Source organism: Cotesia glomerata, linkage group LG2 (assembly GCF_020080835.1).
Source record: "Cotesia glomerata isolate CgM1 linkage group LG2, MPM_Cglom_v2.3, whole genome shotgun sequence".
Classification (NCBI taxonomy): Eukaryota; Metazoa; Arthropoda; class Insecta; order Hymenoptera; family Braconidae; genus Cotesia; species Cotesia glomerata.
The window spans coordinates 6,780,749-6,806,397 of NC_058159.1; the positions used below are offsets into that span (position 1 = coordinate 6,780,749).

Below are 25,649 nucleotides of genomic sequence, written 5' to 3' on the forward strand. Positions count from 1 at the left end.
TTATATTGAATATCGCAGTCGACTAGACGTGAAAGCGGCTTCCAAGTACCAAGCTCCTTTCCTGAGTCATAAAAATTACGCATTGTGTTTGGTTGCCAGCGGAAAGATGCTCTTATAGTATATGCTGGTACCATTCGGTACTACACCATTGTTCTTTTACCAACTATCCAGTTTTAAAATATCTATGCAGCTATTTCCCTTCTCCAAAGCAGAACCTACCTCCGGCTTTTGCTTCGTCTTGCAAACTCCTATCCGATACGAGCTAAGCCGCAGTATCTATATCTATATCTGCTCTTACTCTATACAACACAACCAAATACCTGGAAAATCTCGGGGATACTTTTATTATCCGGGTTTGATTCATCAGCCACACAATGAGCCCCAACTCCCCAACTCATCTGTTAACTCCTACACCAGACTCCTATCCCACCATCTAATCTCACCAACTAAACAGCCTTTATTCTCCTCTTTCTTAAAGTTATATAATTATATGTCGAATGCCGATTTAACGGATGTTATTAAATGTCAAGTGTCTATCGATGGCTTCAGCAATATCCTGTACGTGTTTTATCGATCGTTTACACTTTACACTCCTGTAAGATACCCCATATGACTAACAGTTTATTTTACCCGGAATATAAATTTATAACTGTCCAAAAATCTAAAGGCAATAATAGCAAGCTCGGGTATATATTCCCACCTGACAATAATAAATATTTCATCGACACTCTACGTCTATATCCGTGTCGATTGCTGTAAATTATCAGTTCAGAAATTAATGATTGATTATTAATATGAATTACGCTACTTTCCCTCCGTGTTTTTAATAAAATACGTCAAAAATATCGAATTTATTCACTGTTATGTAATGATAATTAATTACATTCAATTTTTGCTGGAAAGTTATTCCTAAAACATATAAAAATATATCATTAAGTAATTATTTATTTAGTCTCTTTAATATTTTACCCAGAATTTTAAATTAAATACTGATAAAAGAGCTTTTTAACTTTTATTAAATTATTTTAAATAAATTTTTTAATTTTTAATAAATATTTCTTGGGAATAAAACTCTTTACAAATAATTTTGTATTAAAAAATCTATATTATTAAGAGAATAAACAAAATTTTGTGGCCAGTGTATTTATCTGATAAAATAGGTTTTTATGGTTAACTTTGATATCGTTGAAAAAGTCTTGACCTGGAGTTGTGCCTTTTCAAGGTTTCATATCATTTTCACTAATAGTCAATTTATGATGATAAGTATTTAGGCTACATTCGAAAATGCTCTATCTCTAGATACATAATTAAGAAATTACCTTGTATCTTGTTAACTATTGACATTTTTAAAAATATAAGCTCATCTCGTTGTTACACTTATTAAGAGCTTTCATTTGAGTACCCACATCAATTTTTCATATATTTATATATATTATATGTATATGTATGTATGAAAAATATATCAAAATGCATGTGGGTACTCAAATGAAAGCTCTTAATAAGTGTAACAACGAGATGAGCTTATATATTTAAAAATGTCAATAGTTAAAAAAGTACAGTGCAATTTAACATAATTAAGAAATGGCATTGTATCTTGTGAACTATTGACATTTTTAAAGATATAAGCTCATCCTGATGCTACACGCATCAAGACCTTTCATTTAAGTACCCACATCAATTTTTCATATATTTATATAAATTATATATATGTATTTATGAAAAGTATATCAAAATGCATATGGGTACTCAAATGAAAGCTCTTGATGAGTGTAACATCAGGATGAATTTATATCTTTAAAAACGTCAATAGTTAAAAATGTACAGTGCAATTTAACCAAAGTCATTATTTTATGAAGCAAAATTTTATTTATTTATAGTTCACAAGTCACGGCAGTCACATAGTGACTGCAAAGTTGCTTGTAATATATTAACAGTCAATAAAGCTCATCAAATATCAAAAAATCTCCATCCCAATTTTTACTGCTCTTAACTTTTAAAACTTTAAAATAAAAAATTATCGCAATTTTCTTCCTAGCAATTACTAAAAATGAAACTCCTCAGAATGTGTTCGTGCTAGATAAAATAGTACATAAAAGAGCATACCAGTTATTAAACGGCAATCCTCTAGACAAAGTATGCCGGCGGTTATTTCTTGGAAAACGTTTGGCGCGTGACGAGATGACGATGGGTATATGAGTTGGTGTTATGAAGAGTCCATCAGCACGTGGATACGAGTGTAGGCGTCACGCTAGGCACCAGGCACCAGGTACCAGAGACAAGGTATCGAGCCGATAAAAACGTTTGCACTTTTATTCTCCAGGTAAACGCGATACGAGTGGGAGTTGCTTAGGGATTAAAAAATCGCTCTACTATCTACACTACTATGCCCGGCTAGTAGAGTATCTCCTAGCGATAGTTGCCGTTGTTGTTATTGTTGTTATTGTTGTTATTGTTGTTGTTGTTGTTCTTGTGGAGAGTAGAGGAAATTGTGGAAGTCGTCTGCGAACGTTAACCCGACGAGCGAACTCACTAGGTCCGTTAGTTGCTCACAATTAGACTTGGACTCTCTTCTTCTTCTTCTTCTTCGTTTTATCCTTCTTTTTCTTCTTTTATATATATCTATATATTTATTATATAAATATTACGAAGCATTAGGTATTAGCTATTAGGGATTAGGTCTCGTTCTCATGTCTGTTATTATAAAAGTATTAAATTATTGATTTATGATTTTTCGTTAATGATTTATCGTTTGTGGATTAAATTATTATGTTTTGTATAATAATATATAATAATATAATATATTAATACGTCTTATTCGGAGGATAGGTGTAGAATCTATCTTTGGATATGACCTTACCGGAGGGTTAAGAAAGTCAAGGTTACGGCTAACGATTACATTAATACAACATTACTACACAGCCTCGGCAACAGCAACACCAGTATAAGGCAATCCTCAGGATTGTACGGATGGTCCATGAGAACTGGAGAAACATTTTAATTATCTAGGAATGTCGGGTGAGCGATCTTGGATGGCTATGACGTAAACAACTAGTATACCACGGCTAAGTAATTGGGATAATATAATTATCCCAGAAATACTGATTGTGAGATCTATTCTGGCACAAGAGCTGCGCGAATATCATCAAGAGAATTATCACCCTAGACAAATATCCTTACGGCTACTTCTAGACACTTAGAATCCATCTTTGAATTTAAAGCTTGCCGGAACTCCCAGGATTTAATGATTGTATCGCTTGACACTTGACATCGCGGATAAATTGTTAATTAAAGGAGACGGACAGTTTTTTAGTTATTAATTTTAGGACTTACGTATTTTAACAGAAATCTTTGGACAATTAAAATTTTTACACTGAGAAAGATTTTTTAAGCTTTATTAATTGTTAAGAAACAATTTTTTCAAATCAGATAGTTAAATATTTTTTTTTTAATTTAATGGATTATTTATTAAATATAATTTATTAAGAATTAATTAATAGTTGAAAAACCATTTTTTAAACACAATATATTAATTATTTTGAATAAAAAGTAAGTGTCGAAATTTTATGAAGACAATTTTTAAAATTTAATGAATGGATAAAAAAAAGTTAAAAAAATAATACTTTATATTTAATAAATAAATAATATTATTAAAAGTTAATAAATTCTTCCATCTCTGTACAAGTATGAAGAATAATTTTCCATATATTATTTTTATTTACCGATCATTAATTTCCAACTTTGTTTAACAATTGAATTGAATCATGCAAAATGCTTAAAACAATTATTAAGTAACGGCTTACGGCATCATAAGTTGGTTACAACTCATATATATCGGTATTCATGATTATAAAGCAACATAGTAAAAATACCCAGTGTAGTGTATGGTGCAGAGAGATACGAGACACTTGAGTAAACCTCTTGTATTCTTTGGACTATTCGGTACAGATGACTCAGGCGCTGATAAATCATTAGATAAGACGTCGACGATTTGCACGTGGATTTATTATTTAAAAAAAATTCTTCTTGTTCTCTAAAAATGATAAAAAAATAGTGAGGTTGATTTAAGTAAAATATAAATAAAAAAGGTAAAAAGTATTTATAGGATGTACACAAACGAGGATTTATTCATCGGCAGCATCTATAACTCACGGTGAGCAGAAGGCTGCAAGCGATAGAAAGGTATTTACCTAATTGCGCAAAGACGCATGACTGGACGCCGGTGTAAATTCTTGGGCGTTATCATCCACCGTCACGCCTTGGCCTTATTTTCATCCTTATTTATTTTACACCAACTATTTCACGTACGCAGACCAGACCAGAGACCAGACGTGAACTACGTACACTAAATAAAGGTACTCTTTACTCTTTACCTTTGCCTTTACTAAGCTCTAAGTGTTGCTGTCTGGTTGGGTGTACATTGCACTCACACCATATGGTAATAACGTGGCCAACGGAAATGTATATTTTTTAAAGATTGCAATCCAATATAAGTGTTGTTGTTGTTGTTGTTGTTGTTGTTGTTGTCGTAGTCTTAGCCTTAGCCATTTAGTTGCTGTTCATTCTCTTATTATGCCCCTGTTTCTTTATTTAGCGGGAAGGGGTTTCGCGTGTGAGACGATACCCCGATGCAGTGACGATTATACTCGTAAATCATGGACATGGGGCCAAAAGACGATTCAATGCAAGCCGGTTTCTTCTTCTTCTTCTCCTCCATCCTCCTCTTCTTCTTCTTCTTCTTCTTCTTCTTTAACTACACACTCTTGTATAGATGAGAGCTATTAATCTAAGATTATTATGATGGCGAATTCGACGAAATTTCATCGGGATTTCATCGGGATCAAATCAATTATTTTTTATTTATAACCCCGTTTAGCCCCCGATATATCTTGTTATTAAATTCTTAATATTTACTCAAATAAATCAACAAGTAGTTGGATAAAGATTTATACCGAGCATTATCATCATCATAATCGTGATCGTCAGTAGTACTGAAATTTTTAGCGGGTTAATTTTAAAATTACTAATCGCTGAGAACTCGCCGTAAAAAGGTCAGACGGGTAAAAAATAATAATTGAAGAATTTTCGGGATAATAACTTCCGGATAACTATTTTTATTTGAGTTGGTATCGGTTCGATTAGAGGTTCCGCTTAATAGCCCCTCGATTCTCGAGAAGTAAAGGATTAATCAATCAATTTAATTATATTTTATCGAGTTCTCACGCTTACACGCTAAGAAATATTCACATGGTCAAACTAATTTGTTACTCTCTGGCTCGTTTCATTTCATTTCATTTCATTTATTATTATCATTATATTTCCCGTTCAGCCGATGCCTCACGAAAGAGTACATATGTACAGCGGGCATGAAAAAGTTCAAGTAAGCAATAAAAATGTTTTACCGGGCAAGAATGATTTTTTTTATCCAATGTAAAAAAAAAATATTATAAACTCTGACTACTTCGTAAAGCTTCTGACTTTTTTTTTTATTTCTAAATTTTATATTTAAAATATGATTGACAAGTGCTTGCGAGAAGATTAAAAATTGTCTTACTTTTCAAAAATTAAAGATCAAATTACCAAAAATTTTTAAAACACTTAAATAATTACTCAAAAAAAAGGCAAATCACCTAGTGATACTAATTGGAAAATAGTTATTGGCGAATAAAATCAATGGGTTCACTTTCACTTCAGGTAATATTAATTTAATTGATATAACCAAGAGCTCGATGGCCTTTTTTTTATTTATATTTTAAAAGTCATATTTTTTAAATTGATCACGATGTCTTGAACAACTGCCCCGGTATAAAAAATATTAAACTGGTTCTCGGGAATCGTTCAGCTTGAATTTATTTACGATTTAACGTTGATCCTCGGAGAATATTAACTATACATTCAATCATTTATTTATTGTTATTTTTTCTTCGAGATTTATAAATAAATAATACGTAATAAGAAGGCGGATTCGAAAGTAGTCAGATAATTTTTTATTTTTAATTTAATTAAAATTTTTTAGTTGTTAATAAATAACAATATAAATATATATTATTTAAAACGCTTACGATTTAATGCCTGATTGACATTCAGCGGCAAGGTGTCGGCTGGAATGAATAATGCCTGCTAAATAAGTCACGAGGATGTTTTTATAATCACGCGAGCTAATAACTTAGCATTGGAATGCAAAAATAAAAATAATAATGATGATAATAATATGGAATGTTAATCGTCAAATTAATCGGTCTTTGGAAAACTTCAATCAATTTTATTCCCGAGCAACCAGTAATCGATGATGATTATGAGTATGAGTGGGACTATGACTATGATTATGATGGAACCGATGGTGAAGACAAGAGGCATGATCGAATGTTAATAGGAAAGATCGTATTGGTTAAACTGATACCGATAGAAGGCAGAATAAATATTGTCGGGGCTGAAGATCGCGGATGGATCGATATTATATTATTTTATTATTTTATTCTTGATTCTTTTGCTGATCGAGTTTATATACTGGAGGATATCGGGGATAATGCTCGTTACCATTTTCCAGGCGAGCTGTTGGCTTGCTGGGACCATGGCTTAGCTACGGTAGTTTAGAGTTGAGACCAAATAAAATAGACGCAGCTATTCTGAGATTATCGCGAGATAACAATCTCTGGAGAGGTGCAGCCGCTAAGGAATTATTGTTACGAGCTACGGAGTAACATGGAAAGCAATTCTCGTCTCTACGGCAGCATCTGCCATATACATTCTTTATTCTTTATAGTATTTTTAAAAACTAATTTTCCCCGGCTAAAAATATGTGGATTATATTGTTTATATTTATATATAACAGAGCTGAGTGTGTAGCTCAGGAAGGAGGGTAGAGGTCTTTATTTTATTGCAAATCGAATCATATCTCAGGTGTAGTGGAACAAGGAAATAATCTCACGATGGGAAATTCCCAAGATTGCCAATTCCCGTATTTCGTCTAGTCCATTGTTTCCCATACCAGCTGCTGGCTGTCGAGTTATATTCACTTTCATGTGTACTGTCGCAACATAACTTTATTCGCGTGGAAAAATATCACTTGTCTGTCTGGTGATTAATGACACCAGATTCTTAACAATATCTGGAGATTACTTAGCTTTGCTCCACCTTTCTCTCTTATCCACCCTGATACATATTTAATAAGTAAGTGTTTACGACACATACTTCGCGTAGAAAGTATTCTGTATTTAAATCAACTCTTAAATTTTTATTTTACACTGAAAAATTATTATGAAAAATAATAAAAACTATTTCCAAGTGTATTACATAAAAATTCAAATATTTTTGAATTAAAGTGAAAGTATTAAAAAATTTACAAAATATATTAACTTTCTTGGATTAAATTAACATAAAGAATGTATATAGATAACAACATGTATATATTTATAGAAATATATCCGATAAATTTTAGAACCGATGATAGTTCTTATGACAGTTAATAAGTGAGGATTTAAACATAATGCTTAAACAGATAAGAAGCATATTAACTTTAATCGCCGTAGTTGGGAATATAAAAAATATTTGATCATTACATATCATCTTGTGGATTACTGCATCAGTAATAATCTAAATAAATATTTTCCAAGTTTAGTTCCCATACTCAAAAGACAGTATTTTGCAGTCACGTACGGAAACGATTTAGAAAGTCTAACAATCATATTCCGACATAGAGTCATTAAGGATCATTCCATACGAAGATATAAATATATAATATCATATTATATTATGGATATTTATATAAATATATATAAATACAGTTGATACGCGATCAGAAAAGTGATGTATGCAAGAGTATGCTCGATGATGCACTTATCCCGTACGTGCTCACGCGTGTCTATCTAATATATCCAGGTAAATTGTTATCGGGAGGGAAACTTCTTCAAGAATAAAGAAAAAGAAGAAGAAGAAGAGGAAGCGTGTACGCGTGTAGTCACGTAATTATATGAGTGTATATATCGGCATATGCAAACGGTGAAGGTGCGTAAATCCCCGATGCATAGAGCGCAGTATAGTGCCTAAGAGTCCCATAGCTCTTTCCACTTTGGATAGGATAGGAACCGAGAACAAGAATAAGAATAAAGAAGACCAAGAAGAAAAAGAACAAGAAGACTATATTTTATTTCGAACAGAACAGTACACTAAGCAGAGAGGATATTGGCTAATCGCAAACACGAATCTCAAGTCTTAAGGCTGGCGTTCTTTCTTTATATATATTACGACTAGTCTTTCACGTTTAACACTGGGTTCAAAGATACCAGTCGACTTCTATTAATGTCCGTGTCAATGAAGCTCCAGCTCGAGCTTAAGTCACAGTCCCAGCTACTTCTCCTTGATCGATAACAATTGGAAGATTTTGGTGGCCAAAAAGCCAAAATAGAAGCAGATTTTTATAAAATTAAAAAAATTACTAAATTAGATAGTGAAAACAAACGTCTCTATAGACCAGGATGGTGATTGAGTAAAAATGAAACAGCAGTAACTTACCCACGCATTACATACTGGTGTACATAAGTAACATCAGTAAGGCTGGATGTGTGTTTATATCCCGAAGCCGATGTGAAGGTAGTTTTGTTATTTGTTTAAAATTTTATGTCTTTCTCCGCAAAGTAAGGTTCCCTGGTTGAGTTGCCGAGTTGCGAACGTGGCTTCGCCTTTTCCAGTTCACGAGCGTGGCATACCAATTGCTCTTACGCGCATAACTACGTGTGCATACCTCAACCAATACCTGACATGCTGTATAGTGCTTTCCATGTACCTGGAGGACCCTTTTTCCGCGTTTATTCCTACTGATGGTGATGCCGTCTTGCTGTCTTCCTGCCAATCTTTTTCTTACTTTTATTTTATCTTATTTAACTTTATCTCTTTTTCTCAGTCGTCTGTCTACATCCACTTTTACATCTACCTATAAATGTGTAAATGTGTGATATGTGATTCAGGACAATGTACAGCTTGTACGGCTACCGCTCATACTCATACCCTTACTCGCTCTTGTATTTATTTATTCATTTATCGTCGGTACATTAATAATGAGTGTGCAAATTATAATGCTAGTTCTCGGGTGGATGGCATTCGAACAAGGAACAAGGTGGGAGGAAAGTTAAAAAATATAAATAAGGAGTTGAGTTAAGCTTAAGCTCCATAAGCTTAAGCTGTCTTAAACGCAGCACGTAGGTAATAATAATCAAAACCGGTGTGAAGTAACTCGGAAGGTGCCTGAGGATGAAAGAGTGACGAAATCCTTTAACTCGCCTTCGTTCATTCGCGGTCGTTGCAATACACACACATACACACACATTAAAACAATATCTTCCATGTGTGTGCACACAAAAGAGCTAAGACTGCAAGCCATGTCTGATATAGAATGCAATAGACCGTGCAATAACGCAGATCTTTTCTCAGTCCCTCACCAGCGATCTCCCCAACTGGATAAAGCCGATAGAGAAAGAGTTTCTGGTGGAACTTACCCACGCACCAGATATCTTAGAGTGAGCAATCGTCCATACCATGTGCTAGCTTCTCTCCAAATAAAACACATTGCAGAGCCTTTTGCGGTCTACGTTTGTGGCATACCAATTGCCCGCGCATTTACTCACACGCATGCCTTCCACAGATCGAGATCCACAAATATAATGTGTGTCAGGGAAAGTAACAGCTTTTATTTACTTTTTCGCCAAAGATTTATTCATACTTATCGAAGCATGCTTTCAGTTCACCTTCATTATCTATATCAACAGGGAGACTAATCGGGATTGATCAAAGATCCGAAAAAACGACAGTTATTTTAAAGGTAGACCTTAATTCTGATCTACTTCTTCAATGATGATAGTCTGTCTTCATTTTTTACGTAATCAAAGAGGTTATTGCAAAAGTAAAATCACTTTTGCAGCAATCACTTTTCTGTGAGATAGCTAATATGCAAAAGCGGTCTATTTGTTGTCATAGCAAATGCTATTCTCTCTAATTACTAGGTCATACATGTCTCTAGCACGTCTTGTGATGAAACTATATTTTTGAAGAATAATAATAACACCAATAATGGTTGGTCGACGTTGAAAAGTCAAAAGTCACAGCTCTCCAATTAATTACTCTCACTTGACGCATTATTACATCGTCGAGCGAGGCCTCCAGGTAAAGTATGATCTCCGAGGCCGAGGAGCTGGCTGTAATCTTGGGATGAAAGAGTGAAGTGATGAAAAGTTGAATCAACATTATCCCAGCTCCTCGATGTCCACGTGTATTACCCAGACGAGGACGTAGCATCAGCATCAGCATCTCAGCCTATAGTGGGTCTTTGTGTTTTCGGGTCAAGATACTCTCTCTTTATGTCAATATTTAACCGGTACAGCGAATTCCATCGATCGGTTATATATTACTCTCTGAAATGGCAGCAGCTGAAGCAGGAGTAACCTTCTCCTCCTCGTCTAGCAATCGCACACTCTCGCGTTGAGAAACCGTGTTGTTATTTATTATTATTAACAATTGATGTATCGATATATTACACACATACAGTGTTACACTTGTACAGACATAACTCCTTGCAACAGACCAACACTGAGTAACATACACACCCGATAAGTAGTTGGACTATTTGGAAACCTGTTGCTGAAGGAAACACTCTACTCATGTAGAATTGTTTGGTCGAGTATTGGAATGCGCAACCTGATGTATACTTTTACCAACTCCTGAGTATAATCTCAGCAAATCCTTTCGGGCAATAATACTTATATACCAGCCCGATCTATTCTCACGACTGTAATAATAATAAGACACGGAATATTCGATCTCTTAACCGACTAAATCTTGTTTGCCCCTATTTTTAGTTTCTTCTTTCTTTCCGCTGATTAAAGGTTTTCATTTGCTGAATTTTAACCATTCAAACTCTTGATAATTGCTTAGATATGAAGAAATGTTACTCTAATTATGGTGTATTATTTTAGTTTTTTTTTTTTTTTTCTTGAAGAGCATGAAAACCATACATAAACAATAATCAAAACTTCGACACCTTAAGCTTGATGGTAATCATCAAAAGTCCTCACTTGTTCCTCTCGGTCAAATAAAACCAAAATAAAATGTAATGTGATGGATAATAAACACAACCATCATATTACATTAATATCCACTTGATACATCAAGTATATGTATGTATGGCACCTGCAAGCTGGCAATTCCTCTCTACTTGACCTTCTGTTCCCTCACCTCTTGGATACAGGAATGCGACAAGCTTTAGTACTCTCCTGCGTGCTCTCTCGCTCAGAGACATAACTGGGATTCATAGTTTAGCTCCTCTGTCCTCTACCCTCCGCAGTAGCTCAGGAGTCCGATCAGGGCAGACTCGAACACCAGGTTGATATTCACCGGGTGTTTTTCATATTCTTCTCTACAATGGTAGCTTTACGTCTAGCAGGAGGTTCTCAACCTCAAAGTAGGATAAAATAAACTGGCTGGGTGAGTGTTCTCGGTAACAAGTTCAAGGGACTCGAATGACCACCACCGACACCCATTACATGCGTCGTCCAGGAAGGTCGTACGTAATAATACAAGGCTTACAATGGACACGAGCTGAGCAAGAGATAATCAGCCGGTAGGTAGAGACATGTTGTTCTCGTCTATTTACGATCGATTGACCCGTGTGTGCATGACACGTTCCTCATTAATTGCCGCCCACATTACACATAATACTACTGTGCTCGTACTTGAGCCTCTAAAGATAATATAATATAATAATAAACATACTCTAGTCATTATCATAGATCGCCGGGGTAAAATCTCAGTCTCGATAATTAGATGAATAATCAACTTGTTAATTTTCGACGTGATATTATATTACAATTTATAATTTATAATTTAAAATAAATAAATTAGTCGGATCGGAGGATGAGATGGCCAACAATCTATAAGATGTAAGGTTTAATATAAGGTAGAAGGGTATTCGCCTAAGGTACTTGCTAACCCACGGAATGCGGTTGAGACCGTTGGAGTAGCCTCACCACCAGAAGGAACAAAGCGAAAGTAAGTCGCGATTCGCGATCGCGGCCGCCTTTTGCTTCCCTCTTATTCTTGTTATCCTCCACCTTCCCCGCTTGATACCGATTTATTTATTTATTTATATACATTAAAATTTATTTCTAAAATCTAGGATAGCAATTATCAAATTTTCCAACCATAAATAAAAAATCTTGGATCCTAATGCATGTAACATGCAACGTATTACAAGCTCTGATGTGTATGTATAATATATGTTATATATGAAATAAGCTCTAATGCATTACATGTACATATGGTTTGGTCTGTCGCGGGGTAAGCGGCTCGAGCCAATTGGACCCGTGGGACCGTGACCTTGGCCCAGGATCGTGTATGTCGATTCGATATATCTCGGTGCAAGTCCCCAATACGGTATTTTCTTTACGGGGTCACCATCAGTCCTGAGAACTCTCTTCTTCCTTTCATATCCAGCATCCTTACTCTCTTTCACTATCTCTCTGACTCGGTAATATAATAATAATAACAATAACATTACTATTACTAAATTACTAGATTATATTCTTATTTATTTTTTTCTTCTTTATGTATCTATTTATTTACCGCGGTTTTTTTCGGAGATAAATTTTTTTCAGAACGACCTTCGCGATATATCCCCGGGTAGGGCAGCAGCCACTACCGAGCATAGTCCAACTTAATTGGGTCTTTAATTAGACATTTTATGACGTTATTATCAGGGACAAAAACTCGTTCCTCGGGAGCTTATAATCGGCTTTCCGCTGATTCCTGGATCACTTAAAGTTTCATGTTAATTGATAGAATTATTTTTATTTTTTACCCACTGCGCTAAACTTAACTCGCAAACTCCCGGATTAATATGCCTTTAATAAACTCAATACCTTTATTCACTGTCCCTATTTAATTAATTATTTATCATTATCATCATCATTATTCATATTATTATATTATTATGTTATTATACATACGTGCATAAATACTCATAGTTGCTTTTAAAAGAGACTTTCGCTTCGTGAAAGGATGTGACCAGTTTTCCATTGTGAGGAGAAAAGATACATATCACTTCACGCATCAGGCTTATTTGATTATCAGAACGTATATTCTTATCTGCTAAATATCTGCATTAATATCCATTCGCAAATTATTTAATTATTCAATTATACTTTCATAATTATTCTCACAAAACAACAACAACAACAACAACAACATTTGAGAAAACTCGCCAAGATCTTTCATTTTATTAAAACTAGTACATTCTCTTAAAAATACTGATTGAAAGATTTGTTGGTATTTAATAAGCTTTATTAATTGGTAATAAATCATTTTTTAAAATCAAATTATTTTATAAATATTTATTGATAATTAGAGTGATTTTTTTATGGAAAAAAAATTTTTTTATTTTATATTGAGAAAATGCATTATGTAAAACTTTACAAAATTATATATGGCCAAAACATATAATTTTATATAATTACATAAGAATATTTTTTTCTTGAGTATATTATTCTCACAGATCCATTTTTTTTTGTAAACATACCATAAAATTAGCGTGTAATTTTTATATAACCATTTCTATAAATTCCTTATGATTTAAATTCGTGTTAAATAAATTTTATTAACAGTTAATTAATTAATTTTTTCATAAAGTGAATTTATCGAAAGTAAATAAATTTTTCTTTCATTGTATAAATTCCTCTTTAAGGTAATAATTAATTAAATTAATTAGTTAACTCATACCTAAAAATATCGAAAGAAAATAAAAACTGAAAGATTTATTAATTAATTGCATTAAGAATAGCAAGATTCTCAATCTCTTCTCCACTCCTTACCCACATGCACACGCACAGTGTCTTTGCTCGCAAACGTTGATCCATATTCACATATAATTAATCTTACAATCCGCTTCATTAATCTTCTCGGACTTAGTAATCATCATCTGGTGTAAAAATAATAAAAGTCGATGCACACACTCACGTCTTACATTTTACATCTTGCATCTATGCTCCCCGGTCCCCGACAGACTTCATCAGACGTACAAACATAACATAAATATATTTATATTCATACGCATAACACCGGCAATTAAAATAATAATTAAATTCCTTGTCGCCGTCGAATAATTTGAAGTATATAGAGTAGTATCATATTATGCTAGTTGAATCAGCGTATGATATCAGCAAATGAAACGTGTTAATCGTTACGGTATCGACCCAAGATCTTAGATCTCGATCCTCAGCTGTAGGTCGAAAAATCATGAACAAGCTCCGAGACAATCCTTATTTAATACTCCATGTCTTCTCTATTCTGTTATGTTTCTTTTGTACATACCGAATATATAGATATGTTCGTACCTGATGTATAACTCTTGTATTTATTATATTGGCCTCAGTGCTGCTATGTTCTTCGGTTATGACTCTTATGAGTCCGGGAACATACCCCATGCGAGCAAGATGATAAGGGACTCGTGGAATAATAAAAACTATCCAATCCAATCCAATTCGATCCGATGTTGTATTGTGTGCTGTACACACATACAAATATAAATTTATATGTATGATGTCTATGATGGTGTGCAACGTATTGCCATATTGCCTCTACTCTATACTACTCGCACGCTAGACTGATTATCTTGGGCGGTACGTTTCCGTGGCGTTAATTGGTACGGAGAAATCTACCAGGTCTTCATTTATACATTCCGTAAGTAAGCCGCATGATATTGCAATAACTCGAGTATGTATCATAGTTGATGTTGATGTTTAAGTTTATCGTATAAAGAAAAATTAATATTCGGTAATATTATGTTCTGCTGACCTCCATGGAAAATATTTATATCAAAAATTTATTATAAAATATACAATATTTTTTTATGGGTGACATTTGGTCAATTTTTGTATATATTTTAACGATAATTTTAATACATTGAAAATATATTAAAAATTATACATAAATTATGGAAATATATCGAAAATTTAATATTATTTAAAATAAATTTTTATGCATGTATTTTTAATGTTTTATATTATAATAAAAATTTATAAAATGGATACACTAAAAAAAAAAAATTACCTCGACTCAAGAAAAAAATTCTTGAATTGAAAAATTTTTCTTGATTTAAATAAATTTTACTTGATTCAAAAATTCTTAACCATTTAAATTTTAACCATTAAAAATATATATTTTTTATAATTTCATTAATTAGCAAAAATTGAGGATTTCATTAAATTGAGATCACTTTTGAATGCAGATTCTGAACTACGAATTGTGGAGCATTAAAACCAGAATAATTATTGTTATTGAGCTCCCACAATCGTTATTTACGGGCGTTTAATGTAAATATAACCGATGAAGCCCGCGGGTCGCGGATGGTAATTCACAGACTTTTATAAATAACATAAAAATGATAATAAGCATAAATAACAATATATATGGATGTATACAGTATATACGTATTATACGCACTTCTAATGTGTGGAGCGCGACTCTGCAGTACCGGTGCTTTCGCTCGAGTTTTAGTTTTAATTAACGAGCCCGAGTCTCACGAAGTCTACGAACTTCCCTGAGAACTTTTGCTAGGATAAAAAATCCGCACGATTTTATTTTCCAAAATGTTTAACAATTTTATCTTCAGAGAAAAGGAAGTTGTCTCTTAGTTTTAAATCAAAGGATCGTCAAGAAAATTCAATTGAGAATTTAAAAAAGCCGCAAATAAATTGAATAGGGTAATAAAATAAAATAGTATACCTCAAGGAAGTGATTTGAGCATGGCTATTATAGGGTATATTTTTTATACTTTCTAACAATATCCTCGGCAACAATCGGGCAATTTGAAACGCGATGACGGCTATTGAATTGTCAATGAAAAAGAAAGTCATTTAATTTGTTATTCATGCGCGTTCTTTTTTTATCGCCAGCATCGTACCATCATTATCATCATCACGTTATTTATTATTTCAAAAGTTTATTGTCTGTGACCGCGAGGCGAATCACCGATCGAAGAAAACGCGAGACTCTGACATAACACGATCTATCGCGAAAAAAAAAAAAAAAAAACATTAATTGACGAATATAAGAAGCCGAATTAGTTCGGAAGAATGATGATTAGCTGAAATAGTTGCTACTCATTAGCCTTGTCATTGTCATTCTCATTCTTATAATCGTTATATTATATTTTAAAAAGGTTATTTATATTCCATAGAATTAATTTGTGTCGTCGGGAGGGGCAGCAAAAAATTTAATAAACCAAGAGCAGGAGAATGGATGACTTTCGAATGTCGCCGTTTACAGTTGCCGAAGAAAGAAGAAATTACCGAACGTACAGGTGATCAATTCTCGATCAAAAAAGAGAGCTCATCTTCTTATATTAAAAATATATAAGTATAAATATAAATACATGCCGCTCATGATTGCTGGATTGGGCATACCTGACAGCCGCGAAACAAGTGTGTCTTCCCGCGGGCATATCACCTTATCTGGGTCATACAAACTCGTATTATATTAATGCTGGACAGGAGAAAAGTACCCGTTTAGCTCGCGGCTGATTAAATGTTCGATTGAGAATCGCGGAGAAAGACTTTCCTGGCCTGGGGCCTTTAGTCTGATCTTACTTATGCTACATACACTTAACTCTCGGCTCTTTACTCTTTCATTGTACATTGTATATTGTATATTGTATATTGTATATGTAACTTGTAAGCTGTAAGTTGTTACTTGTTACTTAAACTTGTATTGCTTGACCAGCAAGGCCAAAAGATATCATCGGCATCCGTTCCCTGTTCCCGCTTCCCGCGGATCCCTGCGCGGCTTTTACGACCTTTTAATTCACCCAATGATCGACAGTGGAAAGTGCCTTCGTATGATAGATAGATGACCACGCTAATTTATTTTAAATTACTTTAATCATTCCACATTATTATAAATTACAAATATAATTCTTACAGTCATTATTTTTTTTTTGTATAATATTGATTGCTGATTTCATTAATTTGGTTTTTGCTCAGGATTTTTTACCGGTTCTAGAAAAGTAATCTCAATAATAAATTGACTTCTCTTTCGATTCACTTTGATCTAAATTCTAATTATAAACTATTTAATGTTTCAGAAAGAAGAAAGGAATCGGATTTTTGAACAGAGTTAAGACTGGATTAGGTGGATGGAAATAACAACTCGAAGATACGAAAAAAATCGGTGAGTGAATTTTATTTTTATTGTTATAATTATATTTTCGATTACTCCACTCTCAACACATGATTATTTCCGCACGATTGATTCTGGTGAAATTTTTTTACCAAGTTTTTTTTTCCCCGGATTCCGATCCGAGTACTTGGGCATTCACATCGTTATAAATCCGTAGTTACGATATGCCGTGTTGCAAGGACACGGTACCCAAAAAAAAAAAAAAAAAAAAAAAAAAACGTAAGTAAAGCTGTTTACATTCATCATTGTTTCGAAAAAAATTTAATACACGGGTTAAAAATTTCTACGTGATCATGATGATGTTTCTCTTGTTCACTCGACTCTCCACCTCCATCTCGCTCCAGCCTCAGCTACAACTTTTATTTAAAAAGTTGTATAAACAAATTAATTTTTTAACGCACCGAGTAGTAAGGCATAAAAATAAATTGCCGGAGATGATCTCGTGCAGCAGCTGCACCAGCTGAAAGGAATTCTCCAGGAGTTCTCTTCTGTTGAGATATCGAGTCTGAAGATTTGCCGACTTGGGGCTGGAGATGGAGATGGCTCTGAACTAGACTTCATTTCTTTTCTCGGTCGAGAAGTCAAAAGACCAAGAAGATATTAGCCACGGCTGGTGCTTACGATTAGAGAGAGTGTAACGGAGCTCACTGGCTCTGGCTCTTGGCTCTTGAAGATCCAAACACGCGACTTGGCGTGTCGCTCCATGCTTTTACTATTCCCGATCTCTAACGAGAACCGATCGAGTTCGGGTTAAGCATCGGATAAGGTTAATTACACCTTTAACTATCCGTGATTTACAGCATTCATTCTTTTTACTATCAATGACACATGCTCCCATTCATCCTCCTGTAAATAAAACAAATTACTCCCGATTCTTCAATATCGGTCACCTATCGAATTATTTTCTTACTTTCTTCTTTATTATCAAATTTAATTCAATTTAAAGAATAAATTGGTCCGAAAAAAATTAAAAAAAAAATTCTACTTGTAGTTTTTCTAAATTTCTACATGTAGAATTTTTTTTGAAGTTTTTCTTACAAATATATTCAGTCTAAAAAAATTTTTGTGTCTTTCGAGCTCCTGGACGATTACAGCGGGTCCATAAAGAAAGATTAAAATCTAAAATACAAAATATTGAACTTGAAATGCTCGTATCCTATCCGGAAGATTATTGAGTGTGTGAGAGTTGCTGGAGACTGATTCACAGCAAAGTGCAAAGAGGCCTTGGGGTCCTAGTGAACAGCTGCGCGATAGGTACACCTGAGCAGAGTAAAGAGCAGTAAGCAGTGCTCTCTCTTGCATCACCCGTAAGAGCTCAGCTCAGCCGCGTACACACTACTGAGGTAATTTAATTTATGACCTAGGTAGCAGTCATCAGCGCGTGCCCAACCAAGGAGAAAGACCGCCCGAGTGTTGTTGTTGCTCCTGCTGGTGCTTCTGCTCTTGATGCTGCTGATGCTGTTGTTGTTGGTGATGTTGGTGTTGTCGTTAGTGCGAGCTAGCACCTTTATAACCAAATTGACAAATTAAACGTCTGCATGCATAGGTCCTTGAATTACATACCTCATATTACATACCAACACACTCATTACTCATTACCAACATACATCACCTACCCGACAACATTCAGCATCACACGCGTTACTAATTTTCTTGTGCTTTCCTTTTTTTACACTCAACTTCACTCGCGCTTTTACAAATTGATGGGGGTTATTATTATTCTGTTTGTCGTGCTCTGATTGCCCAATCGACTCCGTCTGAAGGTGAAAGTTTCTATTATCTACACTTAATTTTTGATTAAGAGTTTTCATTTATTCAATATCGTCAATCTTTGAATTTTTATTGAAATTAGTTTTCTTTTCTTTTAAATTACATCAACATTAACCCGCAATTATTATCTTAAAAACTTTTACAAATGCTTATAATTTTTTATTTGCAAGGAAAAGGGTGTTAATATTATCAAAATGCTATTTAAAAATATCAAATTATTCAATCAACAATATTATTATATTTTATTTAATCAAATATAATTAAAATGAAAAATAAATAATTCATTAAATTTTCATTTTCCATAAATGAAAATCGAAAATAACGAATTTATAATTTACAAATTTTAAACAAAAAATTCTAAGTTACAAATTAGCTTGATTTTTTGGTATAAATTTTATATACATTCATTTAGTATTTTTTTAAGTTAAAAATTAAAAAAAAAAAAAAGTCTATTCATTTATCAGTATAGAAGATTATAATTGAAGAAGCAAAGATTCTTTGTGGAATGCCCCATATATACATTACCTCCAGTAAGGCTGTATAGATGAACTAAACACAGAAGCAGGAGCAAGAAGATCTCGCGTTTATACACATTATATTGTATAGCATAAAACGAAAGAAAGCCATAGAAGAGAGAGATTACAATCTGTGCGGGAATCCGCAATAATCGAGAGACATAATCACTGGTCAAGCACACGAAAGACCTGCGTGCTTGCAGTCGGTAGTTACACTGGGTTAAACCATGGGCTCTCGTTTTATCTCCAACTTCCCACCTTTCTGAGAATTCATCATTTTTATATTATTTTTTACCTTATCCCGACGTCAATTACATGTAAACGGCAAATATCCGGCGCGGGAAATAGCGCCGCCGCGGTCTCTCTCCTGTCCCATCCTTGGACGACCCCTTTTCCCCGATCCCCATCCTCCTTCTCGGTCTCCCTCGCCACCAAGTCTTTATATCCTCTGCTGATACTCCCGTGATGATTTTAACGATCGACGTCATTTTACAGCATTCCTCGAGCGCTAGTACGCGGAAACCGGGAACTTAAATGTGAGGTTCATTTTTCGAGGCATTCTAATGCTAAAAACTCTAATCATAATCATAATCGGCGTCAAAATTCGTATTTATATTTATAATATCTTCAATATTGCACTGAAAAACAAAATTCTTGACTGGAGTGTAAATTTTCTTGGCTCAAGAAAATATTAAGGAAGGTCGAAAATTTCTTGAATGAAGTCAAAGTTTCTTGAGCCAAGAAAATTTTTTCTTGCTTCAAAATAACTTTCGTTTTCCTTAAAATTTTCTTGGCGCAAGAAATTTGTTTTTTGTGTGTCATGAATAATTAATACAGGTTCGATTTCCAGCTAGATTCCGCACCCTATATTTTTTTTCAAAATTATTTTAGCTTCTCATAAATAAAAGTTATCTTCAATTCATTTATCACAATATATCCTTTTTGAATATTAAATTACACTAAAAAAAAATATATATATATATTGAATTGTCTCAAATTTGTTCAGAAAGTAGACTCAAAAAGAGAAACTCTGAGCCAGCCAAAGAATACATGATTTATCACACACCAAATGCTGACCTTAAAATTGATATTAATAAACATAGTGACAAATACACCCACCTATTGTTCCTCATAGAGGACAGTAATGAGTCCCGGCATCTTCAGCGAGCTGGTTGATGATAAATTAGCATAAGTTCGCTTTCACTAGCTCGTCACTTTCTACTTAGCTGGCACAGATAGAGGATAGAGGACAGTGTGTCTATGTCTGCCTGATAACCCCCTCCATCTAGATACTACCATGAGTAGTCTCACAGTACAGCTCAATCTGAGTTTTTTATCATATCGCGAGAGTTTACATTTAGCACAAGTCGGACAAAAAACAAATTACCTTCTCACATGTCTTGGAAGTGAGTCCTGAGAGCTGAAACCCGAGGGAGAATCGTGTCCCGAATAATTATGACTAACCCGACTATAAAGAGAGTTGAGGCAGGACAAGCAACCAATTCGCCTCCTATCTTGTACTCTTTTTCTCTTTCGTTTTGTTTTATTCACTGGCGGTGCAATACAACAACCCGTGTACGTTTGTTTAGCTCGGGTTTTTTCTCCGGATTTTCTCTTTTTTTTTTTTTTTTTTTTTTCAGTTATTTTATAAGTGGTGAAACATCTGAATAGTTGAGTGGAAAAGAGTAGAATGGAAGGAACAAAGGAGATTGTCTTGGCGGGCGAGAAGACAAGATCGTCGACACCCGGTTTGCCCGGTTGAAAGCTGATCGGTTAAAAGATCGCACGGTCCCGGTATGCCGAGCATTTAGCCGAGACAAACGCAGCACCAGCACCAGGTACCAGCACCAGCACCAGCACCAGCACCAGTACCGGCAACAAGAGAAGAGAAGAGAGTATGTACAATGCGGGAGTACAATCAAACCCGCGAATAAGACCCGTGACTGGTGGTAGTTTTCATCCTGTAGTGGTTGTCCCGGCTGTTGTTGTGCTTTGGGAGCGATGCTGCCAAGAATTTGCCTTTCAACGCGTGAGAATCTTTCGAGATATTTTTCTACCGGGCTTCAACACCATCACCCGCTACGGAAATCGTATGGAAAGCTACAACAACATTAACAACAACAACAATGATAATAACAACAGCGCCAGCACTTTCCTCAGCTGTCTCGGTCCCTCGGGTCTCGTTTCTCGGTTCTCTCGGTCGTCCTACCATGACGTTGATTGCTCACCAGCAACAATTTCAGGAGACAATTTCCCTCTCTGATCTTCTCCGCAGAGCTCGTTTTCTTGGCTCTTCTCATTCTGTTTGCCGGTACGGGCGATTCTAACCCATCGCCTCCATTAATCCATCTATCCATCTTGGTTTAACCCACAGAGAATGAGGAATGAAAGAACGATAGCAATAAACCTGAGAAAATAAATAAAAGACCCGGTAAGACGAACAATTTCCCTTTCGGACGGGTAAATAGGTATGGTGCGTTTCATCAGGATAACATTTTATAAAAGCTATACATTACTCTGTAATTTATGCATACGTTCGAACACATGCATATAAATATATCCACAATGTATTAACATGATTGCTCATGTTGTTCTCGGGGGAAGAGGTGAAGGGGGTCGTTCACCAGTGGCTAACAACGCCAATACCCAACACCGAATATCTCTTGACACATCAACAGGACAATTAGCGGCTAGTATTTTTATTTTTTACAAATTTCTTTTCATGCTCGCCAAAGATAGTCAAATTCAAGCTACACTTGCATTTTCATTGATAAAATGATGGAATTATCAAAATATTACTGCACCAACATATCCAAGAAAGTCCAAGGCATAAATGAGAGTTCAAATGGATTCACATTAATGAAGACTGGTTGCCGTTGAGTAGTGTTGAGATCCGTAGTCCAGTGAGGAATAATTCCGTTGATAAGATTGGTAGATTCACGGATCGATGGATGTCGTGTCGTTAACCTCTCCTCTCTCGGCTCGGGCTCGGGGAGTTATGTTAGGGCTTAACTCTCAAGTAGTGAAACAGCCTGTAGCCTGTAGATTGGCCTAGGTGCGGGCATTATGGCTTGTTTGCAGTTGCGCATACCTCTGCTCTAGCATCTTACTCAGCTCCAGAGATTTATACCAGCCTCGGTCTCTGTTGGTCTGTAGCCATCCTTGCACCAGTACCTTACCTCCTTACCTCCGGTGCAGCGGCTCGTTTCTCTTCTTCACCTCTTTATCTTATTCTTCTCTTTCTTCTTCTTCTTTCCAGTGTTTAGTTCTTGTTCTTCTTCTGTGGCCTTCCGCGAGGATTCACGGGTGTTGCGCTCTCGGCTTTCATTATTCCCGAGTTAGCACAATACGCACGTGATTACGTACTCGCCGGTTCGACGTTCCGTCGTTAGTTACGATGCCTCGGCCTTTCTTACATGTCCCTCAGAGAGTCTTTTACTCATGGTGCTGTTCCTGTGCGCTCTACACTGTAAGATGTGCAACTTGTGGCTTAAGCTCAAGCTATAGCATCACCACCACTATACTTATCTCCTATTTTTCCTTACACATTGATATACCCTTCCGAAGCTCTGAGCCGAGGCCTGTCCTGTAATACATGTTTAATTACATTTTTTCGCCTCCTCGTCATCCTCTCGATCTTAAGGATATGTATTGAGGATTTTTCACCGCCCAGCACAAGTTGTTGCCAGTTGTGTTGACTAGCAGCCGTCAGACACCGGATTCTCTAAGCGTTAGTTTGCTACAACAACAAAATGATCGGCAATACAAGGAGCTAACGCTGAAAAAACCACGACACCAACACGACGTTCTCATTACGCTCGATGAACAATCGACAGGTGCGATGCGTCATTCACTACAATGAAATCTCATTTGTCATTCAATCAGGCTAAAAATAAAAATAACAAACCGACAATCACCACCTGGGACAACAATAAGCCAAACAATTAGCGTTGCGTAACACGTGACAAGAATAACGTCGTGATAATAATACTTAAATTTAATTTAATTTAATTATTACGGTCTGCGATATTTTACGATGGTTTTTATCTGTATTAACAAATAAAAAGATGTTTGTTTTTTTTTTTTTTTTTTTTTTTTATGGGGCTGATTAAAAAATTTACATTGATTTTGTCTTATTAATTAATAATATTTTTTTGTCAACTTTTATCTTATTAATTTTTTTTTCAATTTATCCAACAATTGATTTAGAAGTTTTTTTCTTTAATAAAGTTAATTTTTGATCATTGTAATTTAAAAAATTATTATACATAAATACAAAACAAAAAATTGCTCATCTAAAAAAAAAAAAGAAATTTAAACTCAACTCGAGCAATTGACAGCTAGTGTATGAATAATAGGAGGCTACACGGAAAAAATAAAACTCGAAAAATTAAAGTATAAAATGTAAAATCGGTTCCGTCGTAATCAAAACTAGAAAAATTACAGTTTGAAATAACATTTTTTTAAATTCAATTTTTTAATTTAATATTCAGAGCTTGCAATGTAAATATTACATTCTACAATGTAATTCTTACAAAATCTGTAATAATTACAATCTGAAACTATAATTTTTCTAGTTTTCATCACGAAGCGCCACGTTGCATTATATACTGTAATTTTTCGAGTTTTCTTTTTTCCGTGTACCAACGGTCAACTATCAACCAAAGCAATGGTCGGTTGCTCTTATTCAGCTCAAGTATTTAAATATTAGACTCAAGCCCGTTATAATATTACGAGGAGGATAATTCGAGAGGCGTGTACCATCATCCGATCCTGCAAACGCGTGCAGAGGAATCAATCTACCGGATAAGTTATACCTTGCTTATTGCTTATATTATACATAAACATAAACATAAACTAAAGATGACCAAGACTAAATAGAGAATTGCGCTGTACACTCATTTATCCTTTAAATATATTAATAAAATTTATGCAAAAGTCTCTTTAGTGTATATACTTGTTGCTTTTTAAAAGCTGTACTGCTATTGACAATAAATTCCAGAGAAGATATCGCCGATAGCCATCTTTCCAGTGGTGTATACCGCTGATGGGAAAACGGTGACGGAAGCGGAAGAATATTCACCGGGTACTAGCTGGAAATAACTGATAACTGTTTAATAATAATAATAATAATATCTTGGTATTATATTATATTATGTATCATGTACGAACGAATAAATTAATAGAGGTAAAAATAATTAATTAAAGTTCAGTGAGCCATTGAAATGGTAAACTCAAAGAGATTATTGTTTGAATTGAATAGAGAGGATTATAGACCGACGGTTAAATAAAAGTAAATAATTAATTGGTTAGATAATGAAAAGCGGGCTGTAAGTAAGTTTAGATCGTGGCATGCCTGCTAATGTCTCGAGATATTCTAACTGGATTATTATTGAATTATATTAGATTAGAGAATGAGTATTACATCGACACGGGAATTGCATTCTATACGCGAGTACAGAATATAATAGAGTGAGATAACTAAACAGAGGAGAAAAGAGCGATACTCTCATTGGTGAGTTATTCGCAATCTGTATTCTGTTCTCGCGCCAAGGTCACGGACAACGCAATTGGTATGCAGCGGACCGATATCCTGATGTAGCCACTCAAGTCATTTAACGCTCGTTGTCCACTATTCAATGGTGATTATTATCCGTCCCACCATCTGGATCCTTTTGCTCGCCGAGCTACGAGCTCTACTCGCTACGAAATAATCAAAGTCAACGTCTTTCTCCTGCTTCTGATAGTCATTGCGCCTTGCAATAATTGTCATCTTCCATGGATAATTGTTATTCATTTTATACTACAGAAGGATACGATCCCAGCCCTCTGATTATATTTATCATCATCATCATCATTATTATCATTACTATTATTAACATTGCCATTGTCATTATTATTATTTTTTTTATTTTTAATAGTAATTAATATTATCAATAAAGTCTACCATGTTAAAAAATAATAATAAAATTTTTACATTTTTTGTTTATATAAATATTCTGTCTAAAATATCGAACATATGAAAAAATTTATAAGGACCTTTTTTATAGAAAATTCAATTGCCTAAAAAAGATTCTCTGATAAATTTTTCGTACAAGAAAATATTTTTCTTCCTAATTATTTTCTTGAGCGAAAAAAAAAAACTTTTTT

The 25,649-nt window shown here is 34.6% G+C and overlaps 1 protein-coding gene across 8 annotated transcripts in view; it reads left to right on the forward strand.

Moving 5' to 3' along the window:
- LOC123259381 overlaps positions 1-25,649 on the forward strand; it is an 80,399-nt gene that overhangs the window by 4,942 nt on the left and 49,808 nt on the right. For all 8 annotated transcript variants that reach the window (XM_044719845.1, XM_044719840.1, XM_044719839.1 and 5 more), the window contains one exon: positions 17,120-17,205. The gene's annotated coding sequence lies outside the window, so the exon portion shown is untranslated. The remainder of the gene's footprint in view (positions 1-17,119; positions 17,206-25,649) is intronic.